Raw genomic sequence first — 10,620 nt, 5'->3', positions numbered from 1 at the left:
GTTGTTCAAAAACATTTTACCGTAATAAGGGTCTGGATGAGGGCCCTTCATTTCTGTATTCTTTTAGGTTTTGGGCTATTTTTATCTATTCTGTATTTATTTTGCCGATTATACTCTATGCTTGATATTTTAGCACCAAATTATTCTATATTCAATGTTTTGTTTTGTATATTTTTCTCTATTCTTTATATTTTGTGCCATAATTCTGTTTTGATTGCCCATTATCCTTTATTTTTACCCTCATCTAGACCTACCTTTTTGTCCTTAAATAGGATTTACTGTGTCCTTAGTTAATTAATTAAAAAGATTTAACAATGAAATGCAATTTTTAAGGAAACAGAAATATTGTTTATATTTTAGTGAAGAAGCAGGGTAAGTAACAAATATTAATTTGCATTTTACAACTATGAAATTATTTACACCAATCTGTTTTATTTCATGACTGACTTAAAACTGTTTTTGAGCTATTAACATTTCATCTCCGATATTGCTAGATGAGCGCCGTTCTATTTCCAGTTAATAAGAATAAAGATAGCCAGGTACACGTCGATGAAATAACAACTACACAGGAACATACAACTTGTGATCAATGCATTTTAGTAGTCAAAATTACACAATCATCATGTTTACTCTTTATACTTGGAAGGGTGTACATTTGATTGAGACAAAATTAAATATCTAAATTAAGAACATTCATGTAAGTTCCGTTTCCGTTGTAATAAAGAGGCATTAGTAGTTTGTCGATGAATGTTTAAATCTCATGAATCCATTTAGAACATACAAATCAATGTTCAATGTTTTTGTTTTGCACACGATTACTAGTTGATTGTTTGATGGTCGGAGATAGAAAAGATGAGATTGAGTCGATTTTTAGTGGTGTATTTCCGAAATTAGTGTTTGCGTTTTTCCAACTGGCTAGCTAATAGGTTTGGAAAAATTAACAACGCAAAACAAATGAAAAGCCAGTCACGGCCTAACTATACAAGAATAAGATGAAAATTAAATAACTATTAGGTGATTTACAGCAAGCAATTGAGGTAGTAAATATTTTTCCTTATATCTAACACTAGTGAAATCTGAATTTAATAAACAACAACTGCATACGCAATGAGTTTCCTAATACATTAACTTTTCAGAGAACTATTACAATATTACACAATTTTTGTATTTTGATAATATTTATAACCAGCAGTGGTCTGCTCTTCAATTTAAGATGAAAAATAACGTCAGTACCTAGACTATATACTTCAAGACCATCATGTATTATTTGTGAAGTTGATACGGAATAAATCAGGTCGATATATCTATTGAAAATATGAATGTTTTCTTGTAGAGTTGGGTTGTAACATACCTATGGTCTGTCCTGTAACTATGAAAGGGCAAGTACAGTGTACCTGTGACGGTCTACCTAAATATGTCGACGGTTTTTGTTGTGAATGAAGCAGTAGTTCTTAAGAAGACTTGAGAATGAATAAAAACCATAATTTTAATCTGAAATAAAAATTTATTTTCTGCATTCATCTGTCCTTTTATCTGTTATCCTGGGTTAGCATTCGATAATTGAATGACGACAAACTGACGGACAGGTTCAAAATTATAAAGTCACACCACCCCAAAAAGTAAACATTCGTATCTTTGGGTATGATAAATGTATAAACATAGACATTTAAGAACAATTACTTAATTAAGGAGTCAATTGACAATTTTGGCCATGTTTTATTAATCTTGATTTCCATTTTAAATGTTATAATGGTTTGCAAGAAAAATAGCCTAAACCTCAAAAAGGCCAACCTTGTACTTCAAGAAAAGGAGTCTATAGACAATATGCTTTTAATAATTTGCTTTATTTAAAAACACTCTGTGACATTCACATGTGAAACAAGAAGTAATCATATACAAACTACAATCACATACAATCATAGAAAGAACAAAAAAAAAACCAAACTTTAAGATGGAATATATTAATACCTACTATACTTTATAATACTTTAGTTAACTTTGAAACAAATAGAGATACATTTTTTAGTATCTTTATATTACCCAATGATAGTAATCTTTTCATTTTTGCTGCGCTGGGATATTTTATATTTTACTCTGGAATGTGTTGATTTCTGATATGTTTTACTACGATGGATTAATATATAATGGTATTCATTACCAATTGCATCCATACAGATATTACATACCGTTTCTTCTTTCGGAATATTGTACCACCTATCCAGCTCTCCTGGAATTTTCAAATTACAACATCTTAATTTTGAAATATATTCACGGTCAATGGGTGATAATTGTAAAAGATACTTTTCTAATCCAAACATTGTTTTAAACAGACCATAAAATTCACCACTGGAAGAATTGTCAATTTGATTATACCATTTTTTAATGTACTCATCTTTAAGATTTTGTTTCAGAACGTTTTTCAGTTGATTTAACATATCTAAGTCCAGAATTGTCCAAAATCGATTTAAGATGGTCAATCCACTTGAAGGTGTAATCATCTTTTAAGACGAACATTATTTGATACAGGATACTGCTTAGTTTGTTTTTATTGGCGAGAAGTTTGTTCCAAAAACACACCATTCTAACTTTCATTGTGGTATTTATTGGTGTACGACCAAGCTCTCCATTTGTCTTAAAATTTGGATCTAACTTTAAACACATTTTGGCAAAACTGTAGTTGAATTTTTCCAGCATGTAATTGTTTCCGAACCCCCATACTTCACACCCACATGTCAGAATGGGAAGTATAAGTGTATCAATCAGTTGTAATTGCAAGTCGACAGGTATTGATAGGTTACGTATCTTCGTATAAAGGCCAAATAGTGCTTTCTGTGCTTGGTCGCTTAGAAATGTTTTAGCTGTAGCAAATGAAATTAATTATTAATGGGACAAAGCCCTTAGCTTGTGTACATGACTTTTACTTATATATCAAATTATAATAAATGTGAACTTATCAATGTCTGCAAGGTTAATAGTTTGTGCATGACAAAATCATTACTTCAAAAATATATTGCATATCAACACACGAAATAAGGCATTTATTTAGACCACAAACTTCTGTTACACAAAATTCAGATTTAAAATGCTTTGATGTGTAAATGTATTTGATTTTGTACTAAGTCTACTTCAAAAAGGTTTTGCACCAAAGTTTTGTACTTGTATTTTATGTACTTGTTGTGTTGTACATAATTAATGTGTCATGAAGAAAAGGAGATACAACAAATTCTTTAACCAAATATTTTTTCATGTATTACTAAGTCTTTATGATGAATCTAGTCTTTTTGAATATGTATATATTTATTATACTGAAAAACATATCCACGGTTTTTGAAAGATTTAATATGTATTTAAGTAGTTTCTTCGGACAAATTTCCTTCAAGTGAAAAGGATGAAATTCATTGACTTATATTTTGCATGTACATGTATTATTAAATTAATATATTTTTAGTGTTATATAGTGTCAAATTGTATTGTTGATTTTCTTATTGATTCTTTCTATCTTGCATGACTAAAGTGAGTAAATTCACAAAAACAATTTTTCAAACTGATATACTTTAATATGGACAGATTAATTAGTACTTTGGAACCTGTTGTTACAGCGAATAATTTCTGCCTTCAAATAAGTATATTGCCAAGACAGCTTGTATTTCAGAACACATTTATTTCCTGTAAATTTCGTGAATATGTTTAATGGCCTATTTAGAAATTGTTTCTATAAGTTAGTTATGGTTAAAAAAAGGACGTAGATGAAAAATTATAACATGATTTCAGATAAATTCAATAAACACACATAGAAAATACCATGTAATTAGTAAATTCAGGCAGGTAAACAACGGTATTTGTATAAATGGCTTGAACAATGCATTTTGTTAGTATGTTTAGTTAGAAAGACAATTTGTTTATATGGTTTGATATTTTAGGGATGTACAACATTCAAGATATTCTAATATGTTACCAAGTTTTTCATTATCAAACAAAATACCTGAATAACCCGTGTCAGTTATATGATTGATGTTTTAAGCAGTCTTATTGATTATACGCATTTTTGAAGTGGTGTTTAAATTAATTTTTATATTTTGATAATTTAATGTCTTGCAAAAAAAAATATGCTTATCAGAATCAGTTAGTTTTACAATGTATACTTATTTTTAAGAAACTAACTCCCTCAGTCAAAATATACATCAGATGAATTTGGCTATCCTTTTGAGGTCTCATTGGTCATATATCTCCTGAATTGAAATCAACATATTTTTACATTCCTGGCTTTCAAATGTTTAACTTTGACTGTTTCTGATGTAAGTGGGTCCAGAAAAGTGCTGTGTAGGCACGAAATTCATAACGTGCTTATTTTCATTTATGAGACAGATTTCTGTAAGCATCACACATAATTGTGTAATAATCTTTTACATGTATACTCTAAAAGAAAGTCTGCTTAGCCAAATAAATAATCCATTTAGAAGCAATGAGTACATAAGGGCTGTTCCAGAAATAATTATATTCGGGGTCAGAAGGCTTTTATATTACCCTGCAATTTGTATTTGTTTAATTAAAGTGTCCTATGACCCCACCCCCCAGTTCCAACTCCTTAAAATTACATTTTGTTCCCATTCCTTGCAATTACATCTTGGGCAGTACTCAGCATCACAATCAAAATTTAATATGGTCAGTTTTGGGATGTTAAACCTTAGGTAATTTCAGAAATGAAAATTTATATCATTTATCTATTCTTTTTAATTCTGTCACGAGGATATGTGAAGTGTTTAACACATACACGAAATAGTGCATGACTAGAAAATATCTAACAGTTGAAGGGTAAGATTAAGGATCTTGCATTAAAACATTACTTATATAACTTAGTTAACGACTTCTCAAATTAACATGATCTCCACTAGTTTTGTTATGTTTATCTTTTATTTTTCCTATCTGTCTACTGAAATTGTACTTGTGTAGCTTGAGTTTGAAATAACATGACACATACATTTCAGACCATATTTTTCTATTGTTAGCATGGTATCAAGGACTTACATGAGGTGTGTTTTGTTTTGTTTGTTTTATATAATTGATTGTTTGTTGTTTTACCTGTTTTGTTATGCAAATTATTCAGCATACAATATCTCGTCTTCAATTTGTATTGTTAATTTGAATTATTTTATTCTAATGTTGTGCTGAAATTTTAATACAAAATGCAGAGTTATGATAGTGAGTTATCATGAAGTACTATCATAATCTTGAATGTCTATTTACAAAAAAGTATAACTGTTTATTTCAATTTTACATTCAGTTAAAATCCAATTTCAAGCATTTTGATACGAATTTTTATATCATCTGCATATGTTTTTATATCTATATGAATTGTTTTCAGTCTTTAATAAGAATATATACTAACCGGGTGCTTTGCTACAAATATGCCTATATCAAAAGCATATCTTATTGAAAATTGTTTGTTCAATTTAAATTTTATCAAGAGCTATTTAAAACATTGTTACTGCTAAAGTTAACCTTTCAACTCTAAGTTTTTGAGTTTTAACCCTGTAAATAAACTCATCATAGATACGAGGATTGAAATTTTGTATTTGCGCCAGACGCGCGTTTCGTCTACTCATCAGTGACGCTCAATTGGCGAGTTACACTTGACTCTGATCTGATTGGACAAGGATTGTCAAGTTTTCCTACTGATGTTTGGTGGTTTTCTCCAAGGTCATCTGGCTTCCTGTTCTGACAATAACTGGCTGACATGGCATAGCTGAGGAAGTTGAATAAGGCATTATTATCTAAAAAAACAAAACGAACACATATTACTCAGTTTATCAGCAATGTGTGGATAACTGAAGGATGTAATACCATGATAAACCTAAGGTCTACTTGAGCAGATTCTATTTTGATACAATTTTAATTGATATGATTAATTGCAAAAAATAATGGTTAAGTTGTTTTTGTTGTTAAAGACAGTTTGAAATCAAATGATGTGTTATAAGCTGTGATCTTTTCCTTAAATAATCCTATAAAATGTGATTTTCTGACGTAATTCTTTTTGTTCATAAATAGAGGAGGTTTTCACTTGTTTCTTATATTTCTATTTTCAATAAATCATGAATATGTTGACTGTTTTTCCCAAAGATATCCCATAAGCAGTTTTTCATGCAAGACACACAATTATCAATTGTGGTACCATTATGTAAACATAGTTTAATTATATATTCTTAGTTTGATACCAATTATAAAAATCCTCTTTGCAAACACAAATTGAACCAATTTGATTCAAATTGAACAGATGAAGAATTCTTTATAAGGATAATATCTAGTGATACATATAGATTCTACCACTACATCGAGTGTGATACGATATTTATCCACTCGAGCCAGTTAAATTTTCAAATTTAAAACGCGAGGCTCGCCGAGCGTTTTAAATATTTAAAATTTAACTGCCGAGAGTGGATAAATATCGTATTACACGAGATTTGGTGGTGGAATCTGTTTAACTAATGATTTTCAAACAATACCCAGGCAAACGTATTCCTTCTTTTTGAATTATCTGCAAAAAAATGTGTTCTTTCTATGTGACGTCATCAGGCTTGGTCGCCTTTTTTCATGTCGTCACAATAGGAAATTCAGAGGAAAGCAGGAAAATTCGACGTCATAATCGGATTTTAACCAATGAAGACCTGAGATCAAACGAACCACACGTTGATTATTTTTTTTTATACAATGGGTGCAGAAAGGGATAAATTGACGAAGAATTGGAGAAATCCTGATAACTACCATGAAGGCCACTCTTAGACCTTAACAAAATATATTCAATAACATGATTCACCTTAATTTCTAGTACCTACCCCAAAAACAAAATCATTTCTTACCTCCTCCTCGAGTTTGAAAGACCATTGATAATCTGTTCATTGCTATTTTGTCTATGAGGTCGTTCATGTTTACGTTGACAACGTCACGTGCACCCTTAGTTTCTGACGATAATTTTCCATCTCAAGCGAGTAGCATGATATGAAAAACTATCACCAAAAGAGATCAAAGGAAAAATGCACAAAATAGCGATAGATATAGTTTAGTTTAGTGTATACTGCAGTATGCAGAATGGTTTCTAAAAAAATGCTATAAATATTTTAAGCACAAGAAAAGACGAAGGTTAGATCCCTTTTTTTTGGCACATAGGTGATTTCTAACCAGCAAAATTATAGTAAAAATGTTTCCCTAATAGAAACCTGTTTCTACAATAACAAGTGTGGGAATAATGCTAAATAAAAAAAAAATATTAATGAATTTGGGGAGAATGCCAAACAATGTAGATTAATGAATGTGGGGATAATGCCAAACAATGTAGATTAATGAATGAAGTTTATCAATGATGCAGTAATTTTATTATTTCTTTCATGTTTTTTCAGGTTTTTTACATATTATATGGTCATACTCTAACTATAACAAAAACTGCTTTAAAAGATTTTAATCAACAGATTTCTATTATTTTTCTTTACTTATTTGTCAACCAAAGTTCAGTGTTGCGTCTGAATTAATGTTTTTATTTTAATATTGTTCATATGATTATTATATTTAGTAGAGGACTCATTCAACTACCTATGTACAAAATATCAAAAAAAAAAGTTTGTATTCACAGCTTCAGTCAATTTAATATTCAAATTGCAAGCTGCTCAAATAGTATAGTCAGCATATTTTTTTAATTGGGTCCTGGCTTGACATATTTAAGCAGTGTTTTGAAGCATTACATATAGTCTTAATATTTCCATAACTTTTAAAATCATCTGGAAAGATTAGAAGATCTTCAGTCAATATTGAAATATATAGACAATAACTGTTTAGTATCTTTAAACATGTTAAATATCAGCTGTATTTGTACGAGGCTAAGAAACAGGTGTAATGCGAGCTTCAGCGAGCTATTACTCCTGTTTCGAGCCGAGTACAAATACAGCTGATATTTAAAGACACTAAACAGTTATTGTCTTTATCCTGGAATTAATTTTGTACATTTTTTTTCATCCCAATCGTTGAATTTGTTTTTGAAAGAAATCGATATAACTTAAACGCAGACCGCAATGAGGACCCCAAATTGAACTGTGACGTAAACAGTAATTTGACATAACTGTTCGCTCGCAATAGAAGCAAGATACCAGGAGACTACATACGTCTAGTATACGTATATCGCTTCGTGTTATCTGTACACCTGTATTAGTATAGTAGAAAGGTCGATTGCAGAATAAATAGAATAATTAAATGACTGTAACAGTTACATTATTGCTATTATTATCAAATTAATGTAGGTGTATATGAATCTACTTTATTATGTATAGGTGGTTATATAATATATTTATTGTAACATTATACAGAATTTATACTCAAATCAGTCAGACACACAAACTGCTCAGTTTTAGTAATGTTACATACAGTAATCTCATGACTTAGTGTTTAATAGTTATCTTATATTGGCTTTGTTTTTGAAAGAGTCCAAAGAATCCATGTACAATTTGGCTATAATTATAATTATTATGTGAACTAAATCATAAACTAGCTATGGGGCATGCTAGTTTGTGCTCAACATCACATTAGGATAACATTATGATATGAATGAAAACTGTGTGTTTTTTAAATATGATTATCTGATGTAAAGACAATATCATCTAAATGGTGTTCAGTTTTATAAATTGTTATCAATCTTTAAATAAAACTGAAACTCTACCCTGTTAACACACAACGTCTCGCTGCTTTTAGAGTTCTTGCGATTCCCTCTACTAGTTTTTATTTGTTTTTTTCTAATTGATTAAGAATATTGAAGGGGGAGAAAATCCTGTAAAATCATTTCGATTGTTTTAAATGGCGTCAGACTAAAATACACACGAAATGCTGATACATATTTCGGAGTCCATGTATCGTTTATTGTTTATTACAGACTTTTTGAAATTTGGATATACGTTTAAGTATATTATAAATCAAATGTTAGAATTTCAATCAAATCGGTGAACATAAATTTATGTAAAATGTTATGATAACCAACATTACATTCTCAGTGTGACGTTTATGTGGCATTACAATGCTATTTAATAGATTGTTAATTGAGTCAAACGGTAAATGTCTTAAATATAATTTTTATACTGGATTTTGGATTAAGATTAATGTTTAGTTTTGGAAGAAATAAACGAAAGTCACAAGTGGAAATTGAAGTGCCGCTAAACAAATTTATGTTTCATCGAACATATATAGTTCCTAAATGGCTATGCACGTTAAACCTTGTTTTGCAACTAATTTTGAATTTTGTTTTTATGGAAGTATATCATATTTATTACATTCTTTTCATTGTATCTTCTCCAAATATTATGCTTAATAATAAGTTTTAAGATATTACCTAGGCCGTTATGCAATTCCTCACAAAATATTGAAACACTGATACTAATGCCCGTTATCAGACTATCTGTGAATTCCGCTCCAATTGTTAAACCATCAATGAAACCATGGAATCCGTGTCCAACTATAATCATCCAAGATACAGAAGACACTGTCTTCTTGTCACTTCTAATTGACTTGCTGACATTACTATTACCAATCTGAAATGTAATATTGAAATTTAAACGCATGAAATGTTGTCTATTTACATGTTTGAGTCACGATATGAAGCAAATCTAGATTTATCTACGGTATAATGATATTACTTCTTTGTAAAAGCTACCTTTCATCAACTAAATTATTTGCACGCATATATTTCAATGGTTTTTTTTTAATATTTTATGACATGCCCTTTAAAATGTGTAAAATTAAAAAATCATGTAATTGTGATTTAAATCATTTGAACGAGAAGTGACAATCAATGTTTTATAAATAAAACATTGTATAATAATAAAAAGATGGGGTGACAGTTTTCGAGGAAGTACTTCAATTGAATTGATTTTTCACAAAGCAGAGGTTTTTTAGTGTGCGGTATTCGTTGAAGTACGATACATCAGGACTAATTCGTCATGAAGTACAGCGTAAAAAACGAAAACACAAACAAAAAGCATTGAGGATCATCAGAACAATCTTTTTTTTCAATCGACAAAAACAAGTTTCCAAATATGGATTTGCATCTCGAACTACATAAGTTTTCTTATTTACTTTGTTTAATAGTTTGGTCCGGAAAATGTTCAGCTACATATACATTAGTTCTTCCAACCATAGTACATTATTTCTTTTTAAAGATTGAGGAATCAAGATTTAAATGATTAAATGGGACCAAAAAGTTTTAAGATAAGCATGTGTTAAAAACTTTGTTTTAATGTAAACTGAAATATTCACAGCACAATATGATTGAATTTTTGTTTTGTATAAAAAGCACAATCGTTTGTTTTATGTTTCCAGTCAAAAAAATATCTTCCAAAGAGAGACAAAATGCGTAAGTATTAATGTTACCCCAAATACTAAGGAATACTCAATTTCATTTCCATAGCAACCTACAAAATCTTGCCTTTTGAAACATCTTATTTATTAAAAAAAAATAATGCTGACGTATCAACTGTCCGTGGAAAGCAAATACAGACACTGTAATTATTTCTATTGTGTTTTAGATTTTCTAAATCGTGGTTGCTGTTTGTGTTTTGGACAAATGTCAGATGAAATCTTCACCTTCACAGG

At 29.8% G+C, this 10,620-nt stretch overlaps 1 long non-coding RNA gene across 1 annotated transcript; it reads right to left on the bottom strand.

Annotated features, from left to right (window-relative positions):
- Positions 1-5,239: 5,239 nt before the first annotated feature.
- Positions 5,240-9,550, bottom strand: LOC127705551 (uncharacterized). The gene is made up of 2 exons (XR_007983902.1): positions 9,362-9,550; positions 5,240-5,771 (listed from the first exon to the last, which is right to left on the bottom strand). It is a non-coding gene; the product is annotated as an uncharacterized LOC127705551 (long non-coding RNA).
- Between the last annotated feature and the right edge of the window lie 1,070 nt (positions 9,551-10,620).

This window comes from Mytilus californianus, unplaced genomic scaffold (assembly GCF_021869535.1).
Source record: "Mytilus californianus isolate M0D057914Y unplaced genomic scaffold, xbMytCali1.0.p SCAF_6, whole genome shotgun sequence".
Lineage (NCBI taxonomy): Eukaryota > Metazoa > Mollusca > Bivalvia > Mytilida > Mytilidae > Mytilus > Mytilus californianus.
Note: the sequence above shows the minus strand (reverse complement) of the source record. Positions and strands in the feature narration are given on the sequence as shown.